The following is a 14,294-nucleotide window of genomic DNA, read 5'->3' on the forward strand; positions in this document are numbered from 1 at the left end:
CGAAGGAGATCAACTCCCAAACTTGTTTTCCCCCTGGTCGGGGACTTACTCTTTCTTCTCTTATTCCCGTCATTACCTATGTTGTCACCTTTTCTTTTTCTCTTCTCTGCTAGATTATCAGTCCTCGGATTCATCTCTTCCTCGACCCCAATGAACTGGTCGGCGAGCTTGAGGAATTCTGTGATATCTTTCGGCTTGTTGGATACCACATGCCACTTGAATTTCCTGTGAGTTATACCCTTTTTTGCTGCTATGAGTCTCATCGATGGGTCTAGGTCGGGGATCTGCACGCATGTGTCGTTGAAGCGCTTAATGTAGCTTCTGATGGACTACCCTTCTCTCTAAACTACATTAAGGAAACTCTCTTGGGACCTCGGACACTTCTTACTAGTGATGAAGTGCGAGGTAAACAACTCCATGAACTGTGCCCAACTCTTGATTGTTCCTGATGCAAGATTCCGATCCCATGTGCGAGCTACTCCTTTGAATGTGGTGGAGAAGGCTACACACATGCAGGACTCGTCAGCCCCAGCTAGGTGCATCTGGGACTGGAAGGAGTCCACGTGATCGTTGGGATCAAAAGATCCGTCGTACTTGTCGAGGGGAGGCATCTTGAAGTCCTTGGGCATAGGGGTCACCAAGAGCTCGGGAGATAGAGGGAACGACCCGAAGAGTAGAGGGGCGGTCTTTGTTTCTATCGAGCTCGTATCTTCTTTACCTTTAATCTGTTCCTACTGGTTTGGTCTCGCGAGCTGGCTGTTCTGAGCTGGAGTTCGGCGTGCCTTGCGACGCCTTCGTTGCTGCTTTTTCATCGGCTCGGCATTGGTGTTGCTCACCTCTGTATTGTTTGGTACTGCTATGTTGTGAGGTAGTTCTTGGTTCCTTGGGTTTTGATGCTGACTGTCGTGGATAGAAGGGCCTTGCCTTGAGTTCGCGGCTAGCACCCCGAACCAGTTACCTGTGAGCGATCCACCTTCCTGATGCAAACGCCGAGGAAGAGTAGCTCTATTGGGTTGTGTCTCTCCAGACATGTTTCCGACGTTGCATTGTGAAGCGGGCGGAGTGATCTGTCCGTATCTCTTGCTGCGAGGTGAGACTTGGCTCCCAAGAGGAAGTGGAACCTGGGAAGTCTCCTCGGCTCAGTGGGGAGATCGAGTGTTCTGCACACGAGATCAGTTCTGCTGTGTTGCTGGGTGCCAGGGTGGAACCGGCTGCTAGCTTTGTGGTAGTGGAGGGAACTGCTGCTAGTAGTACTGGTAAAACACTTGTTGTTGGTATTGTTGAAACTGCTAGACCTGTTGCATTTGGACCTGAATGGCCTGCACGCAGTGTACCAGGTCGTCGAATTGAGACTGCCCGACTCCAGGGGGAACCACAGACGGTTCAACGAAGGTTGCGCCCATGACTTAAGGGAGCAGGGCGTTTACCTGTGTAGCGCTTTGTGGCACGGTCAGTGTTGGGATCCCAGCCGCAGTAAGCGGTATGGTGAACTTTCCAATGCACATTGATGGCAACTGTGGTTGCCCCCAGAGACGTTCATTTCAGTGCTCTGTCCAGCGTGACTGGAAGATGCCATTGATTTTAGATGAGTTGTTGATTGTGGAGAAGGCTTTTTGTAGCAGTTACCACAAACGGCGCCAATTGATGTTGCGCGATCTGACTGCTTCCTACTGGAGGATGATCTGGCTTTCAATCGGACAGCGAGCTAAGTAAATATGCAAAATAAGACGAGAACCCGGGGTGGCTAGCCTGGCGAGGTCGCTCCGATGCTTAAGTTAGTAAGCTGTTTGCGAGCTGAAATAGCTTTGAGAATGTAGAGAGCTAGAGAGCTAGAGAGCTAGAGAGCAGAGAAATCATGCGTACCTCATGCCATCGGGATTGGAGCCTTTATATAGCTGAGTATTCGTGGGGCACACGAAAGAGTTCCTCCGGGATGTGGAGATGGAGTTCGCTCTGCTTCCAAAGGAACAACATACAAGTAAGGCTTATCTCGTTCCTCCTTCGATTCCGGCGGAGTGAGGATAAGTGCTTATCATGATCCCGAAAAGATCGGGCTCTGTTAACTTATCGTGATCTCGAGGGATTCAGGAGTCATTGAAGAGACCTCTGGAGTTGGTTACGCGGGAGTCGATTACGTATTGATTCGGGTTGTTGGTTCTGAGCTGGTACTTTGGCCTTTTAGTTTCGAACTGGCTTCAATACCGAGGTGCCTCGATGCCAAGGTGCGACCTGCATCGAGGTGGCTCTGCTCCGAGGTGGTCCTTAAGCCATGGCCTTTGTCCCGAGGTGACTGAATACACAAACTCCATTGTTGCGAACTGAACTTGTCAGACTGAGTTATCATCTCTTGATCAGGTCGTGTCCACGTATCCCCTTTTTACTAGGTCGGGCCAAAGCACCCTTCATCAAGTGTGTTCTTGTATTTGTAGGGGCACATTATTGGTATATACTAACAACGAAATGGGGTACGACGATCCCTGTACATTAAAAAAAAAAAACACAAAATCTAATGTTTAAAAGCCTTTATTATTTACAATTCTATGCCTTTTTACTCTTTTGTCCATTGTTTAATAGCCTTGTAGATCCTTTTTACTCTTTTATCCAATGTTTTAATAGCCTTGTATTTACCACTAAAGCCTTTGTTATTTAATTTATAATTCTACCATGCCTTTTTACTCTTTTATCCAATGTTTAATATTCAATGGTGTTGTTTATTTGCTTTATCCAACATCTAATACCCATCTCTCTTTCTCGTTACCAAACAGGCAAACATATAAGATTATTTTGAATTATCAACATTCCATTTACTTGATTTTTTATTTTAACTCTTTTATTATTTGTACTTTTATTTTATTCGAAACATTTATTTTTTATGTTTTTATTTTACTTTTTAGTGTTTAAACCTCTTGAAACCTCTCTTCTAAATCTCACAAAATTTCATGGTTTTTTTATATTTTTATTATTTTCAAATATTAGTTAATTGGTTAGAAATATTCTTTCTAATATTAGTAATAACCTATTTCTTATTCTTTTTAACTATTTTCTATATTTTAAATATTATAGTAAGGAACTTCCTAAAAATATTTTTTATTTCATTTCCATTTTTTGAGATAGATTTTTATATAACTTTTTTTTTTGAAAAACTATTGAAGTTGTTAATGTTAATTTTCTATTTTTAAAGAAAATTAAAGTTTTTGCTATTAATATATATTGTCTATTATTTAGACTTTAATGCCCTTGTTTAGCGTATGCACACTGTTTTGGTTGAGTATCACGTGGATCAATATGGAGGGTTGTAATAGGATCCAAGAGACCGAGAGAGTGTGTGTGGGTGGGATTAGGGTTGTAATAGGATCGGATGCAGGGATTAGGGTTGTAATTTTCGGAATTCGATCTGAAATCCAATTGGACTTAAAGATGGATTTGAATTCATATCCCAATGGGCTCGGATTAATTTGGATTTAATCTAACTCTGCTTTAAATTTTTTATAATACCAAGAAAATTATAGAAAATTAAATTTATCTTCTATTGATATCTATTTTCTATTGTTTAGACTTTAATGCCCTTGTTTAGCGTAGGCACAAAAGTCTTGTTTTGGTTGGATAACACGTGGATCAAAATGGATGAGACAGAAAGAGAGGTGTGGACCCAATGTCATAATTTGGGAAGAGAATGAGAGTGTGTGTATGTGGGATTAAGGCTATAATAGGATTGAACTGGGATTGGTTGGATGTAGCAAAACCTACATCCAATCCATTTATTGAGAAGCTACATCTGAATCCAATCAAGCTTAAAGACTCCGAGGATTTGGATTTTATCCAATTATATTTTAAATTTTTTAAAATACCAGGAAAATTTAATTTTTTATTTTTTAATTCTTATTTAATAAATTAATATAAATATAACATGCTAAATTTATTATATCTATAAATTCATATATAATATAATATAATATATTATATTATATAAAATATATTATTTTAAATATTATAATATAATTGGATTCAGATTTTAAGCAAATCGGATGGGATCGAATCCAAATCCTAATAAGATGTAGATTGTAACATCTAAGCATAGTGTTAAGGGAGAGGGGGTTGTATATTGGATGCAGTAGGCCTAGTGTCAAGAGAGAGATAGGGGGTTGTGTTGGGACGTGGCGAGGCCTAATGTTAAGAGAAAGGTAGAGGGGGTTGTGTGCATGGGACATTGCCCGATGTCATAACTAGGGTGGAAGAGAGAAAAGGGTGGGGGGAGAGAGAGAGAGTTGTGTTTGTGTGGGATCTTGCGCCATAATGGGGTGAAAGAGAGATGGGAAGCGGGGGCAAGAAAGGGTTATGTGCGATCCGATAGGATCCTTTGTTAGGAGAGAAAGAGAACAGAGAGGTTGTATGGGTTTTATTTTTAAAAAAGTTTTAATTTAATGAAAATAATTTATTTTTTTATTTATTAAACTACTTTATTTTCTCATAACCCCTGCAACGTAGGGGCATCCGCTAGTATATATTGAAAAAGAAGGGTGGAGCCCCTGTTTTGGCATCCAGAAGAAGAACGATAATGAAAAAAAAAAAAAAGAATATGCTAGATGAAACGTCTATACATGGATGTTAGTAGGAAGATGATGGTTGATCTAAGATGAGAAGAAGATGGTGAAAACATTGATTGCAGATACCGAGGGCGGAGCCCCTGTTTTGACATCCAAAATAAGAATAATAATAAAAGATATTAACATAACTGATGAAACACCTCTACACACAGATGTTAGTAGAAAGATGATGGTTTATTCTAAGATGAGAAAGAAAGATTTTACAATGGGATTGGGAAGAAGGTTTTCTAAGTAGTGTGGGAGTTATTTTTGGTAAATTACTAATATATTATGACTAACTTTGGAGAGAGGTGGGAAAGGGATAAGTCTAATGACGTGCTTTCATGAGAGAGCAAATAAGGCTAGGGTGGGAAGACATTTAGGGAACTCATGTTGCTCAACAAATTTTACACCCTAAGTGGGAAGACATTTAGATAGGGTGGGAAGATGTAGGATTTCATCCCAATTGGGTAGCTTATGTTGTTTTACTCATCATAAGAATGCTTATAGGGTGTAAATGGAGCGTATTTGAAATAGGGGTGCAGTTTGGGCAGGCCGAGCCCAAGCCAGAACCGTCCCAACCCAAAATTTTACATGGGATGGGCTTGGATTTTCAGTCCTTGGTCTAGGTTCGGCCCCTAAAAATTGGGCTTTTTTATTTTTAGGGCCGGGCTTGGGCCTATCCCTTAGGTAGTCCGAACCCGCCCCAATTATATACATTTATACACACACACACATATACATATTTGTATAAATATTTTACATACATACATAAATATATGTATATATATATGCATAAATAAATTTATATATGTATAATTTTAGAGTTGACTTATTGACCAACCCGAGTGCATCAAATTACAGGGCGGGCTGGGCTCGGGTTGGGAAAATCGGGCTTGACCTCGGGCTTGGGCCATAAGACCAAATTTTAGGACTAGGCCTGGGTTGACCATAAACCCGGCCCAACCCACTTGACTTGCACCCCAAGTTCGAAACATTTGGTACATGTTCGAACTGTAGATAAATACTTATTCAAATTTAATTTAATATCCGTCAAATAGTTAAAAACAATAATCAAAATCAAGTTTGTTTAAAGGGCCATTTACTAAAAGACCCCCTATAGTTTGCAATCAATTTACTTCATTGACCTTTCATTAGATGAAAGTTGAAAATGACAATGATAGTACTAACATCCATTCAAATAAATTTAATCAAAATAAACTAAAAACAAAAATTCCATTTTTGCCTCTAGTAAAACATTAACCACCACTATATTTTTCTCGAATTGGTCAATTTTGTTTTCTATACGAAAAAGTGTTGAAATGAATTTGGAATAAACAACATGGATCCATACCCTTGAACATTTTCCACTTAGTTTAGGGGTACTTTTGGAATAAACAACCATGAGTCCATGCCCCTAAACATTTTCCACCTAGTTTAGGTGATTATGTTACTATTTTCATATGGAAAAAGCTCCAAAACAAATAGTTCTTAATGAAAGGTTGATTAAGTAAATAGGTTGCAAATTATACGAGGTGTTTTAGTAAAATGCAAATTATAGGATAGGTTTAAGTAAATCTGTGAAACTATAGGGGGTATTCTAGTAAGTGACCCTTGTTTAAATAATCGAATATTAGATTTTATTCAAATTTGGAATTGTTGTATACAAAGAAGGAGAATATAAGAGGAATAGGAGGATAAATTGAAAAATAATGCCTAGTGTGAATATTTGCAACTTTCAAGTAGAGGTGTAAAGTGGGACGTCATGGCTCGCACAAATTGTGGGCTGTGCCACCCTCCCCGGTGAAAAATTTGGGGGTCAGCCTGACACGACCCACGGCCCAGGCCCATGTTGTGCCGCGGGTCGGGTTGGCCCGTGGACTGAGCCTTGGGCCAGGTCGGGCCGTGCATCAAGCCAAAGCTATTTATTTAAAAAAATTGACAAAACACTTAAAATTTTAATTTTATATGAATTTTGTGTATACAATTGCTTATATATACAATAATTAAATAAATTAGTATAATAAAATTTTAAAAATTATTTATTTTTATTAATATATTATATACTATATATTATTATATAATTATAATTTATATAATTTTATAAAATATATAAGTAGTATATATGGGTCATGTCGGGCCATGATGGGTCGGGTTGTGGGCTGGGTCGTGCTGGCCCGTGGACCTAAAACCGCAGGCCCAGCACGACCCGCATGATCGTGTCGGGCCTGGCACGACTCGCAGACCGTTGTGCTGGGCCGATCCAAGTTCGTATCGAGTTGTGGGCGGCACAATCCGATTTACACCTCTACTTACAAGGTAGAAATGCAAATGCACGAGGGAAATACTGCAATTGAAATATGGCAAATGCACATACGTGGATAGATTTCAGATCTCCTACCCACACCTACTCTCATTATACCCTACCCACGCCTCTTCTCATTGTGGGAAAATCTATGGTGTGGAAAAGATATGGTATGGGAAGAGTTTTGACCAATCAAAACCCACCCATGAATTTTGATAAATAACATCTGATTGGCTACCACATTTAGGATTTCAATTGACTGGTTAGAAGTTTTTCAGATATCATATCTTTTCCATATCATAGTCCAACCCTCTCAATGTACAACTATTAATGTCATATGGGTAGGAGATCTGAATTCTTGTGGATAATTCATATAGGGTTTGGGCTATTAGACTGAGGGTAAGAACAACATGTACACAGAGATCTACTATTTACGATTGTATGTTGATGCTCAAGGGCAAGGCTGAATCAATCAAATGGGAACGAGATGCTCGAGCACCAATTAAGAGTTTGAGACTAAGGTCTTGTAGAAGGGATTATCTTCGATTCCCAAGAAACCATGGCACACTCAAGGCGATATTAATGAGGATGTGCTTCTTTTCTCCATCTATAGAGAATACTTCACCTGATACATATCTAAACCATTTGCCTCAAACTCTATTATTACCATTGCTTTAGGGTTAATAGTAATTTTACTATTATACCTTGCACTATATGATATTGTTGATTGAAATAAGAGGTCCATTTAAGTAAAATCCTTACACTTTTTTATTTTCATATGTTTATTATCTAACCATGCCATCTCATATTAATTCATTTTGACTTAGATGTTTTTGTGTCAAATACTTTGATCAAGATGATTGAACCATTAACCTACCACCGAGAAAAAATGGTTTCATCTTTTTGGTTACACCCCTTGGTAGGGTGTCAATCAACTAGTTTTGGTTTGGATTCAAACCTTATTAAAATGGATTTGGATGGTCCATTATAATTATTGAATTGGGCCAATCCAAAATAAATTGGTCCATATTCTTATTGGTTTGAATTAAACCTAAACCAAATTTCCAATAATCCGATCATGAGGCCAAACCATTGTCCAATTTAAAATCAATCAAAACAGAAAACAACATAAAATCACTTTTATGAAAGTACAGAAAACAACATAAAATCACTTTTATGAAAGTACTTTTACGAAAATATTTTTATAAAAGTAATTTTATGAAAGCACTTTTATAAAAATACTTTTACAAAAGCATTTTTACAAAAGTACTTTCATGAAAGCACTTTTATAAAAGTACTTTTACATGCACTTTTATGAAATCACTTTTACAAAAAAAAAACTTTTACAGTACTTTTATGAAAGCACTTTTATGGAAGCATTTTTAGAAAATCACTTTTATGAAAGAAATTTTACTAAAGCACTTTTACAAATACTTTTATTAAAACACTTCTACGAAAGCACTTTTATAAAAGTACTTTTGTGAAAATACTTTTCCAAAAGTGTTTTTACAAAAGTGCTTTTATAAAAGTACTTTTACAAATGCACTTTTCCAAAGTACTTTCAATAAAGTGCTTTTGTAAAATCACTTTTATGAAAATATTTTTATCAAAGTACTTTTACAAAAGTGCTTTTTCAATGCTAAAAGTGCTTTTATATAAATTTTGATATTTCATTCAGTTTGGATTGGATTCAATCCAATCCATTTACATTTTAGTGGATTGGATCATTGGATTGGATTTGGTTTGTTTTAGATTTGGACTGGATTGGGTCCAGTCCATTTATAAGTGGACTCACATTGGACTGAATCGGGTTGGACCAAATCTATCCAATTGACAGCTCTACCTCTTCGATAGCAACCCTGGCCTGGGGCAAGTTGATCAATCCTAAAAATAGACACAAAACAAAGCAAAGTATTAATCAATATAGTTATGTCCGGTTGACATGAAATCCAGTCACACCAATTTATCCTGTTTTGAAATGTGCCACACCTCTCCTCTATTGTTTGGGTGTCGTATTTATGTAATCAGATTGGATTCAGATTTTACGATTTGCATTGATTTATAATTGGATAATATTCAGATTGGATCATATTCAGATTTGATTTTACGATTTGCATTGATTTCAATTTTTTCAATATTTTGATTTCGGTTTGATTTTTCATTTAAAACTTTGGTTTATTCAGCTCGATTTTTAACCGAATAAACCATTTGCTCACCCCTAATTGAACCACTGACCCGTTTGACCTAATGACCAATTCATGGGTTGCACACTAAATGTGTATGCAAACTCTCAACAACCATAACTTTGTGCTTTGGTGTTTGATTGAGGTGATTTTTTTTTTTAATTTGGTAACTTTTCGAGATCTATGCGCCCCAAGGCACCTTGCCCCTCTATTTTTTGTGAAGAAAACCTTTTATGGCATCAAATTGCAATTTTTAATTTTTTTACAAATAAAAAGTTAGAAATTGAATTAAAAATATAAATTAAATATAAAATGATACATATATTACATATAGAATATAATTATACATTATTTGTTGATAAAACATGTGTTTATACACACACACACCTATATTATATATAGAATGATGACATGGCAGCACGATCAAACCCATTTCGGACGATTGAACCAGTGACCTGCGACCTAAATGCAAAAGCGATCTGGCCTCCGGGTTAGTTTTTGAAACATTGATTTTATAATGCTTTAGTTCTATAAATTAATTTTAAAATTTCTTTTGATTAATTGTAAATTGTGACTAATATAATATACATGTTGAAAATATATGTGTTGATGCACAATCAATGGTATTGGTATCAATTTATGTTATATATGTGTTTCACATTAACATATTCTATTAAGAGCACACCATAATGCAGAACATATCGTTTATTGTATCTCATCGAAGAACATACCACACTACAGCCTACTTAGCATATGGTGGGTTCTGGTACCATGGTCCTAGAATACAATATGCTACTGTGGTGTGTTTTTAACCACTAAACTCTTCGACCTAGCCAACGGTTCATGTTTAATAAAAATATTTTTAAATAAAAATTAAGAGAGAAAATAAGAGATCAAGAGATGGGGGAGGGGTTGAGGCAAAATCTTTGATCTGAACTCATTGGATCTAAGAGAGAAAGAGAGAGAGAGAATATCTCAGATCTGAAATAAAAGAATGATAGAGATTTGAACAAGTTGGAGAGAAATGTCACTGATGCAGATCTGTTGCTGCCACCACTACCTCCAGTATCATTGCTTAAAAACATAATCTCCTCTTCTTCTTTCTTTCTTTCTTTCTTTCTTTTTTTTGGGTAAAATATAAAAGACTTCCCTGATGTTTCTAATAATCATAAAAACCTCCTCTGTAGTTTTACTTTAACAAAAACCTCCCTTAAATTTTTAAAGAATTCAACAAAATCTCCCTTTCGTCGTTGACCCAGACGGAAAACAATAAAGTTACGAAATTGCCCTTCATTCGTCGAGGCGTCATTAATTGCTTCTCCCTCCCCGACTCTCAACATGTTCTTTGTTAGGTTGAAGTTTTGAAACGATCGTGATCTCATTTCATTTTTTCTTGGCTTTGTTTTGTTTGTAGAAGGAGAACAAGAATGAAGGCGAGAAGAAGGTTGGTGGAGGGAAAAAGGATGATGGTTCGATTACCGTGGTCTTGAAGGTTGATATGCACTGTGAAGGTTTCGCCATGAAGGTCAAACGATCTATTAAGGGTTTTGAAGGTACATAAAAACATTAGAATTAATCTTTCTGTTTCTCTTGTCATTGGTGTTAAAATAGCACCTGTAGCATCTTTTCACAGTCCTATTTCAAATTCCTTTCGTTTTTCTGAGTATAGACACACATAAGCCAACGAGAAAGAAGTAGAATCCTTTTCCTGGTTTTTTCAAAATTTTTTCTTTCTTCTTCTGGGATTTTACAGAATTGCTTTGAGATTGGGATCCATTGCTCCCATCTCTGCTGATTTACTTACAAAATATTTTGGGAAGAAGTAGTTTTGGTTTTTCAAACTGGAGTTCATTGTTTTGATTTCCCCTTTTCTTATAAAAATGTCTCTGTATTTAGATTTCACCGTTGCTTTGATTTCTTGGTGCGTATTAGACTCAACTCTGGTTTCCTACTTCGCTTAACCTGGTTTACATCTCTTCATTTTCTTGCCTTTAAATTTTAATCATCTCTTCATTTTGCTGTTGCATTCTGTGGTGGATAAAGGTATCGAAGACGTCAAAGGAGACAGCGGCAACAATAATCTAGCCGTGGTAGGGAAAATAGACCCACTGAAAATTTGAGAGTGAGTAGAGTAGAAGACGAAGAAGAAGGTGGAGCTCATCTCCCCCATACCCAAGAAGACAAGAAACCAGAAGAAAGGCAATAAAGAAGAGAAGAAGGAAGACTACAAGAAGAAAAATACCATAACAAGGGTTGAAGGCAATGAACAGTAATGGTGTTGCATACAGAGACTTGAACACAGAGGATCCTATTGGACAAGTAGGGGCGATTCTGGTATTTTGAAATATTTTAATGATGCTTTGGTGATTTAATCATGGGCAATTTTGTAAATTCGATAGTTTTCTATGGGTCAATGATAGGAGGGATTTTTTTGTTGAGTTCTTTAAAAGTTGAGAGGAGGTTTTTGTTAAAATGAAACTATAAGGGAGGTTTTTATGATTGTTAGAAATTTTAGGGGAGGCTTTTGTATTTTACTTTTTTTTTTTTCTCTAGTTCTTTTCTTTTTTCCCCGTCTTTTCTCATAACCTTCTACCCTAGTATTCCAATCTAAAGCTTAAATACCTTAGACCGCTTGAACCGTTCAACCCGGATGGTCAAACCATTGACTAGAAACTAGTGGTTAAAGCGGTTCAGTTTTTAAAACATTGGATGAATTACACTTTTTTGAACAATCCCTTAGGGTGTGTTTGGTTTGAAGGAAAAAGTAGGGAAAGGAAGGAAAACCTTTACAAACCTTGTATATGTTTCCCTATCTTTCTCTTCCTTTCCCAACTTTTTCCTTCAAACTAAACATAACCTTAAGCTATGTTTGGTTTGAATGAAAAGGTAGGGAAAGGAAAGGAAATGTAGGGAAACCTTTACAAAACTTGTATAGGTTTTCTTGCTTTTCCCTTCCTTTCCCTACTTTTTTTTTTCAAACCAAACACAACTTTAATGTTAGAGGGATAGACTTCATGTAATAAACTATTGGGTATTTGATGAATCAATTTTTGGTGATGTATCAATTTTTTGTGCTAAGTACCTCATCATTTGGTCTACTTCCAAGTGGTCGATGACTCAGAGGCCGAAGTGAACTTTTGCTGGATGAGGACCCGGATGCCGAGCTGACCAGGCCGAGCTGGGGGCAGATTAGGTGTCGAGTTAAATGGGCCGAGCTGGGTAGGTTAGGTGCCAAACTGACTGGGCCGAGCTAGGCAAGTTAGGTGACGAGTTGACTGGGCTGAGCTAGGTAGGTTAGGTGACAAGCTGACCAGAGCACCGAGTTGCCTATTAGGTGTCGAGCTGACCAGTGGCGAGCTGGATTGATTGTTGAGCTTGATAGTTCTTTAGGCCTGCAAGGAATCAATGTCAGAGGACCCGGGGTGGCTAACTCGGCGAGGTCGCTCCGATGCTTAAGTCAGTACTCTCATAGTAGACTGCGAGCTAAAAATCATTAAGTATGAGAGCTAGAATATGCTTACTTGCCCCCCTATGCCATTGGGGTTGGTGCCTTTATATAAGCATAGTTTGGCGTGGGCTTCACGCACCGCATCCAAGATTTCCGAGAAATCGTCTAAGTGGTCTGAGATTCCCTAAGGCAACCGCCATGCATTGCATGCCGAATTTTTCGGCGAGCACGTCTCGCAGGTCACCAGGTCGGCGCCTGTGCCAGGCCGCCAGTTCGGCGCCAGGGCCAGGCCTCCAGGTCACGCCTGGGCTAGGCTTCCAGTTCGCGCCTGGGTCAGGCTGCTAGGTCGACGTCCGTGCCAAGTCGCCAAGTTTCCAGTTCGCGCCTGGGTTAGGCTGCTAGGTCGAATTTTTCGGCGAGCACGTCTCGCAGGTCACCAGGTCGGCGCCTGTGCCAGGCCGCCAGTTCGGCGCCAGGGCCAGGCCTCCAGGTCACGCCTGGGCTAGGCTTCCAGTTCGACGTCCGTGCCAAGTCGCCAAGTTGCGCTTGGGCCAGGCCGCCAGGTCGTGCCCGTCCCAGGCCGCTAGGTCGCGCCTGGGCCAGGCCGCCAGGTGGGACACCATCAACTTGGCTAAAGCAAGTTGTTGCCTAAGTGGTTCCAGGTGTCACCTACTTGTTCCGATGTGCCATGTGTCACAATATCATTGGAGGGCCAAATCCGCCCTTATCAGTATTGTTACTAGAGTTGAAAATAATTAAGAATTCATATGCACTCTATCATTTTCTCTTAGGCTGCGTTTGGTTGCAATGCAAACACAAATATGTACACTACATATTTACCCATTTTTTGGTTAATGAATGCAAACATGATTCACATTTTAAACCGTTTTTACATTCATCTTGTTTGTTTGAAATCGGTGCAAAGTGTGGACCCATCATTAAATGCTCCAACTATCTTATTGTCTTAACTTTGGTCAAAAAGTCAAAGACAAAATTGTATCCAAAAAATAGGTATAGTAATGCTCTCTTTTGAGAGTACAAAAGTGTCAGAAAATACATTTTTGCTCTGATAATCATTACTTTTTTATGTATCAAACAAACGCTCGCAAACGTGAATCAGGGTACATAAATACCCCTGTTCAACTTTGTATTACAAACAAACGGAGCCTTAATGTTATTTTCCCATGACCCAATGTGAAATTGTACATGTATTTTCCCGTATTTGAGTTACTTGAGAAAGAAGTCTTCATGGGAAAAGCTAATATTTTGGGCTGTTTATCTGCGCATTGGCATTACCTAACTCACGTCCTTATTTATCTTTTTGACAAAGAATTTTAATTGCAAATATTCTCTTATCCATGTTTATGGTGCTGCATCATGTGCTGAAAGCTCCCAAAAAAAAATTCCGATCTCCTTAAATACATTTTTGCTTTGCTGGCCACACATCAGGAACATCTTTTATTTATGAGAAATTGTTTAAAATTCATCATGAGCATTTCTTTTAAATTCACCACAATTTTGCAAAATGTCTAAAACTCACCATGTTCACTTGACGTTAAATAGACTAACAGGTGTTAATATATTACCATTTTAACCTTCATAAAAAAATATAAAATATATACAAATAAATTAACGGGTGTTAATATATTATCATTTTAATATTTAGACATGAAAAAAGGAAAAAAATTCAAAAAAATATTTTCAAATATAAAATACATAAAAAACATAGAAATTGCAAAAAGTATAAAAAATTATAGAAATTGCAAACAAAATAA

This window comes from Nelumbo nucifera, chromosome 1 (genome assembly GCF_055504915.1).
Source record: "Nelumbo nucifera cultivar China Antique chromosome 1, China Antique-T2T, whole genome shotgun sequence".
Taxonomy (NCBI): domain Eukaryota; kingdom Viridiplantae; phylum Streptophyta; class Magnoliopsida; order Proteales; family Nelumbonaceae; genus Nelumbo; species Nelumbo nucifera.